Raw genomic sequence first — 22,082 nt, forward strand, 5'->3', positions numbered from 1 at the left:
AGAAACAAAACCTACGTCTTTATTTGTCTAATCCTCATCCTTGGTACAGTTTTCATTTATGCATGAAGAGCCAAGTAGCACTGCTGGTAGCTGAGAGGTTTTTTGTTGCTGATGTCTATTTCTTTATCACTGAAAGGTCATTGCTTCAAGAAAGTCCAGAAAACACTGTAAGGAGGATGATGTTAGATTCCTTCTCCTTGCATTCCTTTATGTATTCAACTAAATGTGTTCCTAAGGGGCAAGATGGCTTAGTCATTGTTATTAAGCAACAGAAACAATCTTGATTCAGATCCATCCTCTGATGTCTTCTAAGGGAAGTTTCAATGTCTATATTCTTTACATAATTAGAAATGCTGTACATTATTTTGTGCTTGTGGCAGTGTCTGATCTGTGAACACATGGAAACCTCTGCAGATACTGCTGGGTGTTTGTGGTAAAAATGGGAGAGGGAGGGAGGCAACACAGTAGTGGGAGTGCAGCTGTTTTAATGTCACTATTCAAACAGGATCGTGAAAGCTTTAGTAAGGTTAGAGCAGCCTCACACTGCTGTCCTTTGTAGTCATGACAGCTGGTTTGACTGCCCTGTTCTTTCCTCCTTCCCACCTTTCCAATTGTTTCCACACATTATTAGTGGAGAAATGAGCTGCATGACACCAATGTCCCTCAGTGGTAATGGTGAAAGGAAGATGGTGTGGGCAGCTCCTTGACCTTGAGAGACTGTGGCACAAATGTGGACCTCGTCAATCAGCTCCCCTCCCTGAGCTTTTGCTCACATTCTGGCTGCAGTATATTGCTCTGAGTGGTTGTTTTAACTTGGTGACTACGCAGCCCTTTTGGGAACCTCACAGCAGGTGTTTGCCCTTTCAGTGTATCAGTTGTGTCAGGAATGGTATCCCATTTGTCTGCCAACAGATTCACATTTAGTGACTTGTCTGAGGTTGGACTGAGCTGGAACCAAAAATTTCTCTCCACAAAGGAAGGTGCTGTGAGTCATTCATTATTGTCCTCATTCTTATGTCAAGATTTTCTTAAAATAACTACCAGTATCTCTATAACCCCATCAGCAGAAAAATTCTATGGGCTGGCTCCTGCATTATGCTTTTTAACTCTACGAGTGTCCAAAAAATGGCTGGTAGGCATCATGATCATTGTATTACAGACAAGGAGATCGTGACAGAAAGATCTTTTCTTCCTGGAATGTTTACAGATCAGTAAAAGGTTGAAAATGAGGCAAGCTGCCAGATTTTGTTGTCTAAAAACTATGGAAAGCAGCACTAGGGAGTGGGTCTGTTCATTTGTACTCGGTTTTTCCTTATACTCTGTCAGGTGAACATCTCATTTACATTCTTCCACTGGTGTGTGTGTTCTTTCAAGGTACACTGTCAGTGCTTCAGTGGCTCCTATGCATAATGATGATTTCATGAAGCCTGACTTACAGGGATTGTCACTGAGCACTTTAGCTTGGTTACTGCTTTAAGCAGGAGGGCACAGCAAGGGATGAGCGCAGCTGTGCTCATCCTCATACCTGTGTTGCAACCTGTGCGCTGCTCATTCTGTGTTTGGAAGCAGACTTCCCAATAGCATATGTTGCTGCTAATTAACATGATACCAGGACAACATAGTGTCCCCCATATGGGAAAACAAGCTAATGATGCATGACTTCTGTCCAGTGTAGTATGAGCTGTCTGAATTTCATGTTTATGCCCATGAAGTTGGTGACACTTGTGATAGTTACCAGTAGTTGCCTGGCTCTTTTCTGGCAGCATGAAAGTACTCCACAAACTAACAATTCCCATCAGTTGTGTAAGGCAGGACGTGTTGTTCACAGTTGACCAATGGCTCAACCAAAAAGACCCTAGAAAAAAGGCTGCGTTTATTCTCTGGGTGAGTGGGAGGATAACCTGTAGGGTCCTGGATGAACTGCTGTGGAGTTCAAGGTTGGTGGTGGGTGGAAGCAGAAGATTTTGAGGGAGTTGTGTAGGGAGCTATAGAGGAACAGTAGAGGGCAACAGACAGCTTCAGGATACTTCCCTTGTGCCTGTCTTTTGTTGCTGCTATTAATTTTCCTATGTAGTAAATGATTTAATTTTTTTTTTTTTTTTAAGAACCAATTAATTGCTTAATTTCCCTTTGCCTGTCTCTTCTGTTGCACTGGGGCGCAGCAGGGATGCTGTGAGCAGAGGAAATGCTTGCTCTATTGGCTATTTCTAAGGAATTAAGGACCTGAACAGCAGCTAATCAGTGTTTTAGCTGTAGTTTTCAAAATTCTCTTAGTGTTAATGTTGATAATAGATAGCTGGCCCAATTAAAACAAAAATTATCAAAGCGTGTTTGAAGTGCCCTTAGGTAATTCTGTGTGAGTTTGTTGCAGAGCGGCTAAGAAAACAAAATTTGACCTTCTGCAGAACACAGCCATGTTACTGAGTGGGAAGTAAAATTTCATGTTAACTTGTAGCAAAGATTTGACTGCACAAGTTTATTCTACCCACTAAATATGGTACTCTGCCTATGGCACTGAGCAAGAAATGGGTGTTATTTTTTTGTGTCATATCTTCTATGTTAGTTCTTCAGTGATATCCTGGGGCATCACTGGTACCTTTCTGGGCCATAAGGCAGTTAACACACATTCTGGAGCATGAGATTTGATTACTATTATCTTTACCTCTGCAGTTGTTATTGACAATAAAATTAACCAGCTTTTTATTTTTATTTATTTATTTTTAAGCCTAGACTTGTTCTGAATTTATCTATCATTAATTTAATGATTAAATTAATCATTAATTTGGAAGTGGAAGTGAAAGTGGAAGGATCACCTTCCACTGATTAGTGATACAGTGGCATCCAAGTGGGGGTTGGAATAGAGGGTTGCATTTCTGCTGATATCTTCTCTCTGACATGGTTTTCCCAAAACAGCACTTCTTTGTACACACACTGCTGTTGAGAGCAAAAGTGGCTGAGTGGATGATTTGAACGAGACAGTAACCCACAAGACACAGATAGGTGCATTTAATCATGCACTTGGCTTTCTCTATGTGGTTGTAGAGTTGCTCAGTTTTAATTCCTTGAATTTAGTGAATTTAACCTAGTATATACAAGACATTCTTTGGCCATTAACAGTGGGTGCTTCATACTGATCAGACTTCACTGTGGACAGCAGCTTGTACCATATTGAATCAATACAGCTTATTTCATTGGATAGCAAGGTCATCTGTGTTCTGTAAAGCATTGAAGCTTTATAAAATTGCTCAGCTCTACCTCAAGAGGAGTACTTGGAGGACAACTCAATTCTGATTTCTCACGTTGGTGGGTGAGCTTGAATATAGTTTCAAACTGTCCAGAGAGTGAGTCAGTCTGAGGTTGCTGTAGGCTGTGCAGTCTGGGTTGCAGGGTGCTTTAGGTATATATTGCTAATACCAGATGTCAGAAGGATGTGCTTGGCTGCTAAGGATTTCTGTAGAGGGCAGGATCTACTGTCTGAGTGCTGTGACTTGGGAAGGAACTCCAATACAGGTGGTGAAGAAGAAGGATCAATGTTTTATTGGGTTGCAGGACTGATTTCATTAAGAGAAGATGAAGATGATTTTCCTTTAAATCCCGGCTTTGCCAGGACTTCCTTTGTGTTACAGTGCAAGGCACAGATCTCAAATCCTCAAGGAGAGGAAGGTCTCTGATGCCAGCTTAATTACAGAGGCTGCCAAGTGCTTGCAGGGGAGTTGGAACTGTATGAAATCAGTGTCATAGGCCCTGGGAAAGTTGCTCAGCAAAAGCAGAGGTGTTGTGCAAAGGGAAATTGTTTTCAGTGGATCTAACAGTTTCAGAATGAACTCATTCCTGTGGGATGTTGTCACACCTATTTCAGTTTCTTGCATTTATGTGTCTCTTTACAGCAGCCCTTGGTCTCTCTGCAGCTTAATTATCCACCTTTAGAATAGAGATATTACCCACCATTTTTTTTCCCCCCCTCAAGTGGTGTGATCTTCTTGAGGGCAGAGTTTGGCAGTGTTCCTATGAAAGATTTGACAATACATAGGCTTTGTTCTGTTTGGAACTTAAAAGTGTTTTATATGTGGGTAATTAATTGCAGTGGTGCAGTACAGCATCTGTCTGTCCCCTTGCACTGAGCTGCTCAGCATAAGGGGAGCCAATTATGCTAAAGCACCGTCCTTTAGCCCCTCTTGTGCTATGGATCATTGGTCTGTACACTTGGTTATGGCCAAATCAAGCACTTGGATACTTCGAGGCTTTAAACTTAACTGTCTTTCAATTTGCCACTGAGTATTAAATCTTCTGAGAACCTGTTGTAACTATCATTCTAGATCTCCTCAGCCAAACTGTTGCAGATTGAATGGAACTACTAATACTTTTTCCTTGCATAAGATTCTCTGAGGGATGGCTCACTGGAACCAATTAAAGTGAGCCCTGGAAGCTGAGAGCAGGTCTTAATTTTTCCGAGCTGTTTTTTGTTTCCAGAGGCAGTGTTATTCTTTAGACTACAGAAATACAAAGTGAAGAAACTGCTGCTAGATTACTGAGCTACAGCTGGTAGAAGCTTGCTTTGATAGTGGAGAGCTTGATGCTACATTTGGGCCGTGGCACAAAGTGTATGAGCTGCAGATTAGCAATGGGGGAGGAAGTTCCTGAGGGAGTACACAAATGCCTTTTTCTGGTCGCATTTTGCAGGTAACTGGGAAATGCTCACCTCCTGCTACTTCATGAGCTTTCTCTTGTGTCCCAAGTGGCCTCTACTGCAGAACTTTTTTTCACTGTAAATAATAATAATAAAAAAAGATGATCTGACATGGCACAGAAGTGCTTCTCCCACCTTGATCCAGGAGGGCTGGTACCAACAGTAGGCAGTAGTATTGGCTACAGTGCATGTGTCTGGGAAGGGTGAGGGCTTAATGAATGGCAGATGCATGTTGAAGAGAGACAGAGATATGGGAGGTGAAATCCAAGTGATCAGAAATGTGGCGTGTGCTTGAGCACTATTCAGTTTTCCTGTGGTATATAGGAGATGTTAGGTTAAATCTTGTTTGGGCAGAAGCTTTCCGTGCGACTTTGGGCAGGTGTTCAAAAGGGGTCTGACATTTGCAGATCTGAGCACCAGGTGACAATTCCAGTCCCCTGTGTCTCTGTCCTATGGTCTCTAAATGCTGTGTTTTTTCTTACCAGTGAGGAACTAAAAAGATCATATCTTTCAGGATGCTTGGAACAGTTGAGAACAAATGCATGAATATAAAAGGAGTATAGATATGATGATAAACACTCATAGAAATACTCAACTCTGTGTTGTCAGCAAGGGCAAGCATTCGTTCTTGAATCAGAATAGAAATATCTACAGAGTTTCAAGCATTAGGCACCATCTCCTGAGAAAGCATGTGTGAAACTGTACACAGCTGTAAACAGAATATAGCTTGAGCAAATATTTATCTGCACAAGTGGGTCTAGTTTTGAGCTGATAAACTCTTCTCTAAAGGCAACAACACCTGGTTATCGTTTTCTGGCCTTTGGATGTCATATCAGCTGAAGCATATCAGATTTGTGGGATATTAGCATTTAATGCTTCTTACCTTGTTATCTGTTTTATCTTAATAGTTTTCTGTTGCTTAAAATAACAATAAGAAAATATTTTCAAGTCTTTTTTCTTTTTTTTCCCCCAACACCACAAACTTCAACATGGTCTCAGGTTTTGCCTGCCAGCACCTGACCACTGTCTCTCCATTGGCAAAACTGTGCAGAATCACTTGTACTGACAGGTGCCATTAAATATTTTGTGGCTGATAATCTCTATATCCTGATGATTCAGGGCTGTAGAAGCTTTGTAGATCAGTCCTTAAAGTGACATATTACAGCATTCTAGAGGTGGGGAAAAAAAAGGCTGTTTTTCTTTCTCTTCTGTGTAGCATGATGAGAAGCATCTCTGCATGGCCTATATGATGTCTATGGCAAGTCCACACCTGAGAAGAGTATTTCACAAAGATCTATAACCTTGAATGCTTCAAGTACCAGAGTATCTTCAGTGGAGTTGTAGACTTACAGAAGGGCTTCTTCCTCCTTTTAAAAAAAACAGCAACAAAAAAAAACCTCATTGCTGCTTTTATTCTGAACCCAAAGAAAAGTTGAGGCTGGGATAAGTCATCTTAGGTCTGCATTTTTTCTGCTTTGTATAATCCCTTCTTATGCCTAATGCACTGATGCTGTTTGAAGTAGTCTTTTGGCTCATCCCAGATGTGATTATTATCATTTAATTATTGATGAAGTAATTATTATCATACAGTAACTTACTTTGACCCTTTTGGAGACTGTCTCTCTGATGTGGCTGAGTCTGTGTTTCCTATGTGGTGTGAGGAATAACAATTTTTTCAGTCCAGCTGAGGAATTGGCTGTCTCTTGTTTGAAAACAGTGACTGCTATGCACTACCTCTGTTAAACAGCCATCCCACAAGGTCTGGGAGAAAAAATGAAGGCTGTTTTTTTTGCCTTTTGGTTAGGTTTGGTGAAGCTTCCAGTTCTGAGGATGGGACTGGTGTCTAACAGCATTGTTGGGTGTCTTAGACTTCCTGGAGACTTTGAAACTTAGTTATCTTCTGTGAATTGGAAGGGTAAAGGCATCTGAAGACCATGATGAGGCTTTTAGAGTAGCTAGCATTCTCTTCTGTGACAGGATTTCTTGTTCCATTAAATGGGATAAAACTGACTTTATGGAAAAAACGCAACCTGCTTACTATGGGCTGTGTAAGATTTTTGCAAGGGGTTGTGCAGAGTCATTTACAGTGCTTTCTGTCTTGCTGCTGCTGACCCACTGCCATGTTGTATCAGTCATACTGTTCCCTGGGGACCAGATTTGCTCTACAGTGATCACTGGAAGGCAAAAAAGCAAATGGTCATAAGCCCTGTGTTATAATAGTCCATATATTAAAACCACACTGGAGATGACTTTATAGCCTTCATCACAGGGGAACTGAGGCCTTAGTTTTCCCTTGGAGCAGGAAAAAACAAGTTCAGACTTCATGAGTGTTATACGTCTTTTGGACTGATGAGCTAATTTTCATTGTAGCAGTGCAATATGTGACCCAATTTCCAAGGATGTAAATTTTTCATGTCTCTTGATGCTAGCAAACAATGCAGACTCAGACCAGTTCTTGCTCTGGCTTTTTGATATTAATAAGCCCTTTCCTCTTTCCCAAGGTGGGGGGTGGAAGGAGGACAGATATTTGTGTCTAGGTGTGAAATACACCAGTTGTTTCTTAGAGGAGAGTGAAATTAGGCCCTTTTCTGCGTAAACGAAGACAGCACTTTCTGCATGGAACTTTCTTGCTACATGTTGGATGTCCATTTAAAACATGATTTTAGTGATGTCAGCCTTCTACAGCAATGTTGTCTCCAGGGCTGGATGTAAAGTTGTATTGCAGGTAGGCAAGAAACAGTGTGGTGGAACAAATGGTTGTGACAGTCAGCTACTGAACTATGCTATCTCGTGGCTATGGACAAAGATCTGGGACAGGTAATGCTGCCTAATCTAAGGTGCTGAGGTGCAGTGCAGCCCTGTGCAAGAAGAAGCAGTCCCTGTTTGTGTCCTGTATGGGGTTTTTATTCATTGAGACTTCCAAGGAAAGATCCTCCTGTTTCAGCTAATGTTATCCCCTCTCCTGTTTGCTGGAAGACTGTGAATGAAGTCAGGAGAAGCTGTTCACTGTTCCGGCTGTACATTTCATTTCCACCTCTTGTAGCACAGTTAAAGTGGATGGTCTGTTTCTCCAGACCCTGATTTTGTTTTGCAGAGACATTGCCTCCATAGTTGCAGTCATTTTGAACTTGCAATTCTGTTGGTTGATGTCAGATTACCAATTGTTTGTTCCTTCAGGCCAGCGAACTTTAGAATATTGGCTGTCACTGATCTGTAGTAGCTAGCTGTAAGTCTCTTTGTTTTTATTTTGCTGGAGTAATACTGGTTTATATGAGTTGACAGGTAACTGTATATAGGACAAAGAGTTTGCTGGAGCAGCTGCTGAATTTACATGTGTGCATGAAATGCCTGTAGTGTCGGCCTTAACAGTATGATGTTCAAGATGCCTAACTTGATCTTTCTATGAGGTGATTTTTGCATTTATGCAGCACTTTGCATTTGAAATTTTTGCTGGGAAAACATATTGTCTTCTGCCTCTTCCCTGGGCACACACACTCTTGACCTAGACAAGATCGTGTTCGGGAACAGGAAGTTCCTTCATTGAAAAGCAAAAATAAATGGTGCAAGAGCTGAGTGACCTTATTGTTAGGATAGTGAATTATTTAACTCCATGCACATCATTAACACATCATTCATCACAGCAAAGTTTGACAGGTATATTAACCTCATTCAAGCTACTGTTTTCTTGCAGGAGAAAGGGTGGGGATTGGTCAGCAGGAAGATTGCTTAGAGATCTAGTAAGATTTGTGACATCAAGGAGAACTGGACATTAAGGTGTGAAGTTCAGGCTGAGTTTACTACAAGTAGGAACAGAAGTAATAAAATGCACTTGATTACTTTAATGACCACAGTGTGTCTTGAATTGCAAAGGTCAATCTGAGATCTAGGGGAAGAGAGAAAGGAATATACTCAAGGGAACCACTCGTTTCATCTTCCCTACCACTACCTGTAATTGGGACTACATTTTTCTCCTAGTGGCAAATCATTGTAATATCAGGTACGTGTGTAGTGTGATTTGGCTGTGATACTTTGTTTGCACTTAAGATTTTGTTTATGAGGTGATCACATGTGCTAAAAGATCTGGCTCTCAAGGTGCTGACTGTATATAACACCAGCTGGCAACAATGGAAGGGCACCTAACCTATCTCTTGTGCACTCTTCCTTTGTATGCTCCAGGGCAGCATCCGTCCTTGCTATTATATCCCTTCCTTGTAATTAGGAACCAGCAGTCCATCCTTAGCGCACGTTGCATGTGTTCATCACATTGCAAGACACTAACTGTGGCTTTCTCAAACTTTAGAATTGCTTAGAGTTCCTTCTGCTGACCATAGTATCCCTGTGTCAGGTGCTTCCTAGAGCACAGGACTATGTTAAACCACTGGGTTAATTTCAGAGATGAGGTGGAAGCAAACTGAAGACTTCAAGGCATCTAGTGTTGCAGGTAGAACTGGTTTCCTTTGAGATATCCTGCAGGACCTGAGATGCATTTTTTTTTCTTTTTTTTTTTTTTTTTTTTTTTTAAGTAATCCTTCACAATGTGGTTGAAGAACAGCTAGGCTTTTTTTTTTTTTCTCCCCTTTTTTTCTTTTTTTTCTTCTTCCACAACACCTTATGGCACACTGTGTGTTAATAGCTAGAGCAGTGCTGCCTCTGCTTAGGGGGATTGGACTATTGTGACTAGAGCAGGTTAGGAACTTGCTGATGAGCTCTGCATTTGATGCTATTTCCACTGCCTGATCTATTCATTTCTTTTGGGGTTTCAATCTACCTGTCAGCTCCTGATTCATTATTTGAAGCTTTCTGTTCTCCAAATGGTGACCTTTTCTGAAAGAAGAGTGTAAGAACAGAGCTGACTTTCCTAAGAAGAAAGTAAAATACCTAAAGGAGGGAGGGGAGAAAAAAATAATGGCAAAAATACATTTTTCGGTACGGCAGCAAGCCTGGATTAGGTGAGAAATCAGCCCTGCTTATGAAATATCCGGCTTATGGAAAGCAAATACTAAGATTATTAGCTATGCTGGCAATAGAGCTACTCTTGTTATTAAGCTGGGGATGCTGATATCACACTGTCTGGAGTTCAGGCAGTTGTACCTGTGGCAGACACGTCTCAAAGTTCATGCCCAAATGATACTTCTGGGGGAGAAATTCTGACAAGAAGTGCATTACCTCAGCTAAAGTGTTTGCTTCACAGCCAAGGTCCTATGCAGGCATCACTTGCCACCCAACTTGTGTTGCGTGTGTGCTTGTGTTCTCTTCATCATTTTATATGCGTTTTTATTCACCTGCCCACACACATAAATATGTCTCCCTTGCCTTTGTGGTTAGGCTGGAAATGTCAGAATGTGAACTGAAGTATTAGCTGTCTCCCCAGGAGTTCAGGCAGCCAGGAGGAATAATTTTCAGAGGTTTTAACATCTTAGCTCATTAAATGAGGTGTTAACTTTGTGGAATTTGCAGTTGACCAGTTAACACCCAATATGATTCACAAGAGATGGTTTCAGTGAAAACACCCATTTAACTTGTCTGGTAGAAAACTTGTCCTGTTGTGAGCCCTGTGCAGCATGACATGAAAGTTGTCTTTAGATATCTCTTTCCCATCTTTGCATGTATATTTGGCACAGTGAAAACAGAACATTTAGGGGGAAAAAAGAAGCCTATTTAGAACGTACTGTGAATATAAATGATGATGATCATTCATGGTCTTAAATCCCAACTAATTAGGTAAATTAAATTAATTGGATGATGCATGAAAAATTCCAGGGCTTTTGTCAGAGAGCATTGGTTTATCTTGCTGTGGGGTGTGAAATAATCTTCTGTATTATTGTATCTTTGCTCTGAATTGTCTACCTAGGGATGGACTTGTCTTGGTTATGTGTGTGGCCACTTGATTGTGAATCAGCCTTGTCCCCACCTTTGTTTAAAGTATATTGGAGCAGGGCTAGCTGTGGCTATGATAAAAACCTAATTCAGGCCTGGCTGATAGATTTACACAGTTGTGTTTTGCTGTTTCTGTTTTGTGGGACTGGAAAATCTGTTTTCTTGAGAATGGATGAGGAGGACTGTTGTGCTGCTACTTCTGCCCATTGTAGTTGCAGAACTGCTAGTGGTGTCTGCCTTGGACCATCTGGAACTGGGTTTCTTTATTCTGTGACATGTCTCCATAAGATCAAAACTGTGAGGAGCTGAGGCTGTTGCCACTAAGCAGGCTTTGATCAATTTGTGAACAGCATCTGGAATGGGAAGATTTTTGTGGTTGCCTCTGTCCAACACTTCTGTATCTCTTTCTTTGTTGTCCTTCTCTTTGCATTAGGCATAAGTGGGGATGGAATGACACACAAATGGTGAGGCTGGGCAGTCTCAGTGGGCCACATGGCTGGGCACAGGAGAGGCACTGTGTGACTCTGGGCTGTGCTGTGGTATCTCTCCAGCTTTATGAGAACAGTGGGAAGATACAGTGCTGTGAAGAGAGGGGAAATTGAGGTGAATGGGATGAATCCATTATTATTGGCATCAAGCACTCAGTTGCAACATCTTATAAATTATTTGTTTGATATTTTAAACATTTATCTGACTTAAGTTCTACCTATCTGTTTTTGTTTTGTACTGGTAAAGAGTTGGCACGTTCACTTAAAGAAACAACTGAAATCCAAGAAAAGAATTTTTCTATGGAATCTTTTGACTTAAGGAGCCAAGGCTGCATGCAAGAACCTGTAGTATTTCCAGGCTTATGAGAAAATCTCTTGACGGGGTAACTCAAGACCTATTTACCAAATTATGACGGTTAATTTTAAAGCTTTCCCCTAGACAGGTTATTTTAACTGCCAAAAAGAAAGTACAGAAAAAATGAAATGGATGCATAAGCTAAGAGTCTGCAGATAATGTGAGAGAGCACAGAAAAAAAACAGCCACGAACTTAGTGGCTATGAGTCATGCTGGCAGTCCCCTCCTTGTTCTAGGTATGTGTTTGACTAGTGACCTGAGGCACAGCCAGACATTTTAGGCAGGAAATTAACTCTTAATGTTTTAAGGTGGAACGTGAGTTTATCCTTTTGTATCAGAATGGAGAGGAGTTATTCTGGTCAAGTGCTGCAAGTAGCTATTTGAAAATGTTTTTTGTTTTTTTTTTGTTGTTTTTTTTTTTTTTTTTTTTTCCTCTGAAGGCAAAAAGAAACAGGATATTTACAGTAAGACTGACATACCTGATATCCATGACCTTTCAATCCCTTATGAGTAAAGAAATTGGGCTCATCCCTTACTCAGCAGAACAAATGCTTGGTTGTCTCTTCACCTTCTCTCCAGTGGTAATTGTACTGTCTTTGCCACCCACAGTGATGGTGCCTATGAAGGAAGTGGCTACAAACTCATGCAAAATCTGCACCTTCCATTGGCTGGCATGTGCCAATAGCATAAAACACCTGCAAAAAAATGTCTGACATCTCACTACTTGGATTTATGGTGATGCAGTGTGTCTCTTAGTTTGTTTTTCCATCTTGCCTAGAGAGGTAGTGGATGCTCCGTTCCTGAACACATGCAAGGTCAGGCTAGGCCAGGCTCTAAGTGTCCTGACTGAGCTGTAGGTGTCCTTGTCCATTGCAGGGGAGCTGGGCTAGATGGCATTTAAGGGTTCCTTCTTGTACACCTTAGAAGTCATAGATAGGATATTTTTTGCCTGAACAATTGATAGACAGCACAGGGACTGAGAGGATGATTGTTGTTTCCAGTGGCTCATAGCCTAGGTATAATAGAAGCAGTGTGAGATAGGAAAAGCGAAAAAGGAGTAAGATAGCTAATGATCAGGGACTTATCTAGTTTCTGTAACCCTGCTGTTATGTTTGTAGGCATTATGGCACAGCTGTTGCAAATACTTCTTATTGCTGCCTGCTGCCCACCAGCCTGTTCTGCAAACAGCTTCTATTTCTTACCGACCCAGGCATCAAACACATGCCATATATATGCTGAATTTAGTGCATAGATGTGGAGTCAGAACCTTGGGGTTTTGAGCAGCTTGAACTGTTGGTAGATCTGTTCTCCATGTCTGTGCAAAGCCAGAAGTTAAAAAATGAGGCATTTTCTTTTTCATAATCTACTTACAGCAGCCCTTTGCTTAAAAAATCCCAGTTTACTTTGGCATGAAGATGCATACATTCACGTGATGGAAATGGTAGTTTATCCACATGTTTTTATGTGTGATAGCTTTATGTGTGAGGTGGGATTCTGATAGCTCAGAAAAACAGGAGCTTTTGAGAAGCTGTCAGCTATGCTATCTTGTGCCTTTGGGAAAGTTGCAGCATAGGGAGAGAAAGAACATTCAGGAAATATCTTGTGGAATTAAACTCTTAAATAGGTAATGAGAATATTGTAATGATATCAATTTTCAGGCTTGTTAATGTTTTGGATTTATGTGGTTCCATTTTTCTAGCTTTTGTCAAGAAAAAAGAAATACCTGCACTGAAGCTTGAATACGCCATAAAGCCTGGGAAAAGATAACTAGAAACTATTCATTTGAATCTCTTTCTTACATTACTTTCCTTTCTGCTCTTCTTTAAATTTACTAATATGGCTTTTCTGCTTTCCTTAACAGCCTTATTTGGCAGATATATAAGTAAATCTATTAAAAAACCCTGAAACTACTGTTCTTGAGCTGTGTAACCCTGGGCTCTTCTACTAGATGGATGTGTAGCTACAGTAGAAATATTATTGATATAACAAATTGTTTAAAATAAAAACAACAACAAAACAAATAACAATAAAAAAAACAGACACAAAACCCAATTAAAACACCCCCAAATTGTAAATCCCCTGATGTGTGCATAGAAGTTAATACAAGTGCTGTTCTTGTGTACCTCTGTTGCTGAAAGGACTCATATTCTCTGTACTTGTGTTCTCTGGGTCACTGCAGTCTGGGGGGTCATGCAGAAGGAAAAAAAACCTCAAACACTTGTTGTGTGGATGGAAATAAAGGACTTTCTTAGACCAGCTGAAATAAGGAAATACGTGAGGAGTGCATTTTTCTTGTAGGTAGACATTCCTGTGCCAGAACCTACCTGCACTATTGGTAGAAATGGTTGATATCACCAGAACAGCCATCTCTGAACAATCATGGAAGACTAATTTATGCTCTTATTTTTTGGAGATGTGCTCTCCTCAGCCAGGGCGGATGTGTTCTGCAAAACGAACAACACATAGGTAACTTGCTTTGTGTTGCTTGTCAGTTGTGATGGCAACTAAATGACTCAGTCTCCAGTCCTGCCAGTCTGACCTCTAGGGAGCACTGTGTTGTGATAGCAGCAAAAGGGGAAAAAAAAAAAAAAAAAAAAAAAAAAAAGCAAAAATGACAAAAATAATTAAAAATGTGGCTCAGTTATGTGTGGTTTCGGGATTCGTATTGAGACATTCACATTTGAGTTTGTGTCTAACTAGCTTAAGCTACCTAGAACTGAAAAATCGTGTACAGAAGCTTGTGCTATATTGTTAAATTTATCACCACAAATGACAGTAGGAACCAGAACCTGTCTGGTGAGTTACAATGTTGCCTTCCGTTATGGGGATAGATTAACTACATTATAGCCCACATAAATTGCATTTACACCACACAAATTTGTTAGGGCTGTATATCAGAAAGCACTGTCTCCTCTCCTACTGACAACATTACTTTGGCTTTACCAGTGCTTGGCATATTGGATTATACTCTCCTCTTTCTACTCTTTCTGTAACATGGGTGTTTTGTCTTGGGTTGCTTTGTCTGCCCAGTTGCTGTGTTTTTCTGACACTTCCTGCCTTCTTGCTTCTTTTCTCTTTCATTATGAGAACAGGGTGACAGTGATTCTTGAAAACTGCCAAATTTGTCAGGGATGGCTTTCATCCCATTGCTGAGCCAGCTGTACAACTGTGTAGCTCTGGATACATTTACTGAAATATTTTCTTGAGCATTGGATGGGCTGAGCTGCAGGAAGGAGGAAAGAAGTAAAGTCTAGACTGAGCTCTCAATTACCTGCATGGGAATCTGAAAGCTTCTTTGCTTCCTTTTTTTCCTTCTGTTCTGGACAGATTTTAACATGTAACTTTTTTTTTTTTTTTTTTTTATCTGAACCAAAGCAAGTCAGAGAGTAATCCAACCTTCTTGTTTTAGAAGAGGCTCAGTATTAGGACCCTATTTAATACCCTGACTGTAACCATGAACTTCCAGCTTTGAAGCTGGTGGCTCCAGGCCCTTTTTCAGTATGCAACATGCTTGATTTTCCTTTTCCTTAGAGGGTTTCCTTGTGACATGGTGTCTTAGCTGATTTGTTCCTTCTCTGTCCTTAGTTTACAAAGTTGGGCTGGACTGGATTCTTGCTCACAGACAGGCAACTTATGAGCTCTCTTTCCTGGCTTGCTCTCACTCATGACAGCTTCTGCTGTAACAAGGCATGCTGAGGACAGGTCTTGCAGGCGGAAAGTGTTTCCAGGAGGCAAATCCCTTCACACTCCAGTGAGCAGGATTATAGCCTGCAAGATACGTGAAATAATCCAAGTACACTCAGTAAGATCTTGGTGTCAGCTGTGTAGGCAGCCTAAGCTCATGAAAAGATGAAGATCATTAGGAAAGAACCTGTGATCAAACAGTGAAGATGCTGAACCACAAGGAAATCAGGCTTGTAAGAAAAGCATGAATGAACAGTGACTGCTTAGCATAAACGGGATCCTGAAGAGAGAAATTAATATAAATGTAAGAAGCAGTTGTTAAACGTAATGATATTTTCCCCCTGGAGGGTTGGGTGAGAAATGATATGCTTCTAATGCAGCAGGTAAGATGAGATTAGTTTATATATGAGGTTTATAATGGTAAAGTGAATAAAACCTGGTACAGATCCCTTGGATACTGTGGTAAGAACAGACTAGACAAATGCCTCTTAGGAGTGATTCAGAGAAGACAGTGGATGGGGATTGACTGGATGACCTCTCCAGGTGTTATTAGCTTAAGTTTTCTGTGTTTCCAACCCTGTCCTTCAGGTTTGCCACTGGTTATGGTAGTGGAAGTGGGCTTAAATTCCAGTTGAATTCCTCCAACAATGTTGATGGCATCTTGGTTTACCATAATTGGTGTACAGGTGTTGTCTTGGCCTCTTCTTCAGGCTTATAACATGAGCTTTTGAAGTGACTTCATGCTTCACTTTATTTTTTTTTCCTTCTTTTTTTCTCCCTCTCCAACATAGCTACCTGTAGGCTTTTGAGATGGAAATGCTGTATAATTCCGGCAGATAAACCGTACTATCATTTTCCTGGGTTTTCTTTAAGGAAATGTTCAAGCACATACCTCCTTCTGTACATACAGATACCAGCTTTCAGTCTTACCCTGAAAAATAGTTGGATCCCTCTAAGCTAGTGTAGCTAGAGCACGTAATTGTATTTTTGCTCTTTTTCCTGTGACAAAGTAATTTCTGAAGGATAACACTGCAACTGTGGTGATTACATCTTAACTTGAGTGTGCAGGAAGAACGATAAGAAATACAAGCACAAGTAGGCTGTGCAGGACAAGCTGCAGTGAGGATAGGATTAAGCTTTGTACAGCAAGGGCAGAAATGGAAACTTTTCTCCTGCTGCACTGAAGGTGGCAACAGGGACTGTGGTGCGGCAGAGGCAGGAGGCAGCTTCCAATTGGGGTAGAAAGCTGGGCAGTGTTGAGCCAGCTGTAGGTGGGAGAGCAGTGCAGGACTTCAGTTGACCTTAGTGGACCACAGCTCGGAGATGGACTAAAGTGGGATTCTGCTTCCTGCCCTCCCAGCGGTGCTTCTGTTTAGAGCAGGTAACTACTAGACGACTGGTCGTTTTCAAGTATCTCCACTTCAGGAGAACAATACTGTAGTCCAGGCTTAGTGATAAAGGCTAACTCATTTTATTGTCATGCAGTTGGGATTGGTAAAAGGTAATTGCAAGTAATAAGTGTCTTAACTGTAACAGTGTAGCTGGTTGGAGGTAACTCTCTAAGCTGACAGACTCAGTTTTGCTCAGGAGCTTGTCGCCAATACCCACTCCTGACATCCAGATGTAATTAAGTTGGATCAGTGATAGCGTACCACGAAATCCTCCCTTTCTCTGTGACTTCTTTTGTCTGTCCATGCTGCATTCTGTCTTAGGGTTATTATTCCATGTTGTCCAGGTTGCATTATTGTTATGACATTCCTGTGATGTCAGCCAGCCACTGGTGAGCTGGACATCCCAAAGTGTGACAGTACAACTAACTAGCAGGAGAACCATGCTGCATCTCATTTAGAAGATGATCGAGATTATATGACAGGGAAGATTTTGTATTTGCCTTGTCATGATAACTATTAGAAATAGACTGAAATTGTCAATGTATTGTCTTCACATGTTCTTGGACCATTCAGACTCTGCACTTTTAGATTATGGAAGTATAGATAACCTTATATGATAACCCTGGAGTAATCCTGAGTTGTACAGCATCCTGCTGTCTTTGAGTACAGGGTGGCAAAGAAGGTACAATCTGACTTTAAAACAAACTTGCTTTACTCCATCTCAGAACAGTTTCCTCTTCCCGTGTAGCAGTGTCTGTGTTGGACAGTTGATTCACTAGCTCTAGAAATGCAAGATACAGACCAACCCACGTGTTGCCAAGGGCTTAGAAGCAACTCCTTTAAGTGCAGCAGAGTCGTTTCACCTGTTAGGTGGAATATGAAAGTGCTTCTGAATTCCGAAGTTGCAACTTGCTATTTCTGATGTGTTTTGACAAGGCAGTGCACTCTCCATCACTCTCAGATGCTTCCAGGAGACGCCTCAAGAATTAAGAGCGTAGGCAACAGTTCAAAGCCTGCTGTCGTTCATTTGTTCTGCTGCTGGGGCAGATGGGCTTTGAGTCACAGAGACATTGCCAAGGTCTGTACTATCCATCCATAGATCTCCATGAGGTGTTGGTTATACGACCATGAAGCTTACAACAGTGGAACATCCATCTGCCTACCTCCAAGGCTGCCTCTTTTCACATATTGTGATCCACTGATACTGCTCAGTAGAGGCAGAAGAACATTATGCCCTTGTAACAAATATTGTTGTCATATTCAAGAATGACCAGATGTGATAGATCTTATTCATACCTCAATTGGGCAGCAACTGAATTTTCTGGGCATAGTACAAAACTCACTTGTCTAGCAGAGAAGGATGGACTTGTGGGTGAAAAGTCTTTAGATTCACAGGCTGGTTATGATAGTTTTCTGGTAGAACAGCTGACAATGAACTCTGGAGACAACCTGTCCTTCCAACCCGATAAAAATGAGAGTCTTTTGTCCAGACACCAGGGCTTGTTGAACATATATGCACTTTGCAAAGCTTTGTTTTTTGCACACCTTTAGCCAGGGAGAAGGAAGGGTTGCACAATGCATGTGATAAAAGGTATTGTTTTCGAAAATTTTCTGTGCCTGATTTTTTGTTAGATCTTCTTTTTTCCTGTAAGCTATCTGAAATTGAATTTGCATTTGCATGATGAAATGAGGGAACCACTTTATTTACGTTTTCCAGATTAAATTAAGTGAACATTATTTTTGTTCATTTTGCTTTTTAGGTGAACTTGATTTTCAAATACTATTTAGAAACAGAAAATCTAGGCTCTGTAAGAAACCAGTGTGGAGGCTGGATAGCCTTATCAACAACTGTTCTGTTCTGATCTTATCAAACCTTGGCTGAATACTGCAGTGCCTTTGGAAATCATCTTGCTCTCACCCTTTTGACAGGAGTGGTTGCTGGGCTGAGCTGAAAGTAAGCAGGCCCATACCAGACCTAGGAAAAACCTCAGAATTTGGAGTTTTGGGTTACAGTGCAGAATTCCCACTCCAATTTTACAATGCAAATGAAATGGTCCTAGCAAAACCTTGGCTGCCTTGTGTGATACTGATGGGTGTGTTACCTTACTCTGCTGGGCTGCTGCTCCATCTGGAGAGGGCTTGAAAAGGTACGCATTGGCTCCATGTGGAGCAGTTTGAGATCTGATTCAGAAGTGTCCCAGGCTGTGTAACAGCCCTCTAGTCTCCAAGAGTGGCTTGTATAGCATATACACATAAACTGTATGTTTTAAGCCACCTCAAGTTGTCTTCTTTTAGGAAGAATGGTCATAAATGGGTGTGTGTATGCACATACGTATGTGTTTGTATACATATGTATACACTTAGAGCTATCCTAACATTAAAAAGGATATTACATCATAGAGACAGGGTTTCCTTACTCAAACTCACATTGCGTAAATTGAGTTTCTATTATAAGGCATCAGAACCTGTTAAATTACAGAATTGTTTGGGTTTGAGGGCAGAATTCTGCAGATTGTCTGGTCCAGTTTTTGCACAGTTCAGCTTCAATGTTGTGTCCAGCTGTGAGGTTAGGTAAAGTTGCTCAAAACCGTGTTCTGAATACCTTCAAGAACAGAAAACTCAGACTCCTTAGGTTCCTGGTGAAGATTTGATCTCCTTTGTCATGAAGGATGTCTACCTTGAAAATGTGATCTCATATATTTCACTGGAAATTTCCTTGGTGAAGCTTCTGTTGTTGCTTGCCAGTAAGGTTAGTGTTTGCTAGTGAGACCTGGTACATCTTTTTGTGGCAATGTCCCATAAGTGAGGTGGATCATAAATAAGGAAGGTCAAATTAGGAACCTCTGATCTATACCTATTTCTGAACAGAGCTGGCAGTTTCCCATTCAAAAGCTTCACAGTGAAAGTAAGATTCATTTTCTGCCAGTCTCCCTGTTTCATTAAATTCCTGGTCTTGGCAACAGATTCATTTTGGACTATTTACTGTTCTTGTCGCCATCTTTGTCATTGGAATGGGATATCAGCATGTTAATGCCTCATATAACCCATGAATGATGGTAGTGCACTGTCGCTCTTTGACATTTTCAATGCTCTGTAATTTCATTATCTGGTCATTCTTCCCTTTCCCTGTAGTGTAGTGTGTCTGACATGATGATTGCCACCTCTAATGTCTTTCTGCTACTATTTCTAAAGATTTTCCTCTGTCATTATGGGTGGTTTGTCTTTCCCAAAAGGAAGGTAATTCTTCAGGTTGAAAAGAACTTTATCTTACATCCTCAAACAGTTTTATTTCCCTTTTTTATTCCCCTCTCTTGTGGCAGAAATAATCACTTGCTGTTTCTTTGTGATTTTCTTCACTCTGAAGGATTCTGAATTACTGTATTAGATACATAAACATCGCTCTTCACTGTAATGTCGTCACTTTTCAGATGGAATGGGGGAATTTTATAATAGAGAATTGTGCTGCTCTTGTTCACTGTATGCGTTATTTCTTTAGATGCTGTGATCTTTACCACAAAGTGCTAATACAAGCCAGATATTTCACAATTCTCATTCAAAAATAGACTTTGAAAAATATTACAGTAAGAGAATATTTAGTAAGTGTCTTCTCCTTCGAGAAGTATAGAGTTGCTGTGTATCTCACATGGTTTATTCCTCTCTGTGGTCCACTTCAGACACTCATCTTGGCATTTCTTAGATTCCTTTTACTGGAGGATGGAGGACACTGGCAGTGCCCTTGACTTTCCATGTCTTATTGTGGTACATTACAGTGTGTTGTTTTTATTGGTTTGTCTTTTGAAGTGAAGGTCTGAAGATTGTTCAGTGGGGTTGGGAAGTATTCTGGGGACACGTGATGTTCTGTCAATTGCTGTAGACTAAATGCTGTCCCTTCTAGTCCTGCTTTCCTAAGTGCAGTAAGTTCATGGAGTCAGTGTCCACAGGTGACTGATGGAAATCCTGCTTGCAGAAGTACTTGGCAAATGTATCTGGATATCAAAGGCAGTAGAGGTCAGGGCTTGTTTTAGAAAAGCACACCATAAATGTTCATATAAAACAAGAAGAATATAACCAATAATAGCAACAGCTAGGCAAACAGCAAATAATCTTGTATTGAGAGTAAGAGTAGGAGTAAGTGGTGAAGGCATTATGGTAAGCAAGAGTTGGCACGGATGAGCTGGGTAATGGGGAAGACTGTTGGTGAAGGCTGCTAGCCTAGGGTCAGTCTCTATGTGCTGCTGATTTACAGGAAACAAAAAGAGACTGAGCAGAGTGGAATTCAGTGAAGACCACACTCCTTAGATTTGCTTTAACCTTTTTAAAGACAGGAAATGTTGAAATTTAATGTTTAGAAAAAAGCTGTGTGGAACAGAATTTTCAGCCACTCTCTGTAATCTTACTAAAGTGGCTACCTTGCTTTACAGCTTTAAATCTGCACTGGACAGAGAATTAGCAATTATCCCATAGGGAACAATCCTCTATTTTCTGGATGAGCTAATAGGTCTCTTGAATCTCTAATTTCTGTTGCACTGTGAAGATGTGGATGATTGTTATTAAAGGCCGTGAGAAGCAACCGGTCAGCTTATTGCTGAACTGCTGTAATTTATGGGTGTTACGCATGGGCTGCAGTTTGCTTAACATTGCAACCCATGTATTCTAAATTGTTTCCACAGTGCTTGACCAATAAAATTACAGGTTTATTATGTTTATGCGGATCTCTTGTTTAATCAAGAATGTAATGTGTGATGTGAATGCTAAGCTGTTACTCTAAAATTACCCGTTGTTCTCTTGATGTAAGAGTGCTTGAATCAAGTTGGTTTTATTTCTCATTTATGTTTGAATGTAAATTCAATATTCTTGAATGTGAAGGGCTCGTGGCACCTGCAAGTATTAGCAATAACTGTTCAAGACTGCTCTGTGCTATTCTGACTTCAGTATTGCTAATTTGAGGCATTCAAAACATCCTGTGTCAATTTTCTCACCTCTTTTATGTTTGGAGAAAAAAAGCAATGCAGTGTAGTTTAGAGACATTATGTAGCTGTATTTACAGTTAAAACCAACTTTTTGTACGCGTGTGTGGGGAGAAAAAGTATGAGATGTTCTGGGAAGTATGTGGTGCTCTATAAGGGAGAAATTACAGACTTTAAATGGACTTCTGAGCATATTTTACAACTTATCTCCTGAATTCAGAGAAGTGGGAACTGAGGGCAGTTTGGTTATTGTGTTGTTGTTGAATTTTTGTTTTGAATCTTCACTGGTGTCCAAGAGCCAGGGCTCTACAAAGAAATGAAGTGCAGCAGTCCAAGAGAGATGACTTGAGCTGTGCAGTGGATGGCAGTATGCTGCTCTGACAGTTTGGTTCAAAGCTGAGCCCCTGATGTTCGTTGTAGCAACATATTCCTATTGGGAGCAGCTGTTATTGCTGGGGTCTTTATGTTTTTGTGTGAGCTGATGGAATTGGTCTTGTGCTGGTATAGTTGATGCAGAGAATCATATCAATTACTTGTTGAAAGGATGGTGTGGAGAATACCTTTGTTGCAGCAACTGGGGATGCTGATGATGATCTTTGGAGCATTTGGTCCTGCTGTAAAGGGGCTTAGAGA

General features: G+C 40.8%; 1 protein-coding gene across 1 annotated transcript in view; it reads left to right on the top strand.

The window, feature by feature from the left end:
* SORCS3 (sortilin related VPS10 domain containing receptor 3) overlaps nucleotides 1-22,082 on the top strand; it is a 264,737-nt gene that overhangs the window by 45,735 nt on the left and 196,920 nt on the right. The window lies entirely within an intron of this gene.

This window comes from Coturnix japonica, chromosome 8 (genome assembly GCF_054131305.1).
Source record: "Coturnix japonica strain WE chromosome 8, WE-NBRP24, whole genome shotgun sequence".
Classification (NCBI taxonomy): domain Eukaryota; kingdom Metazoa; phylum Chordata; class Aves; order Galliformes; family Phasianidae; genus Coturnix; species Coturnix japonica.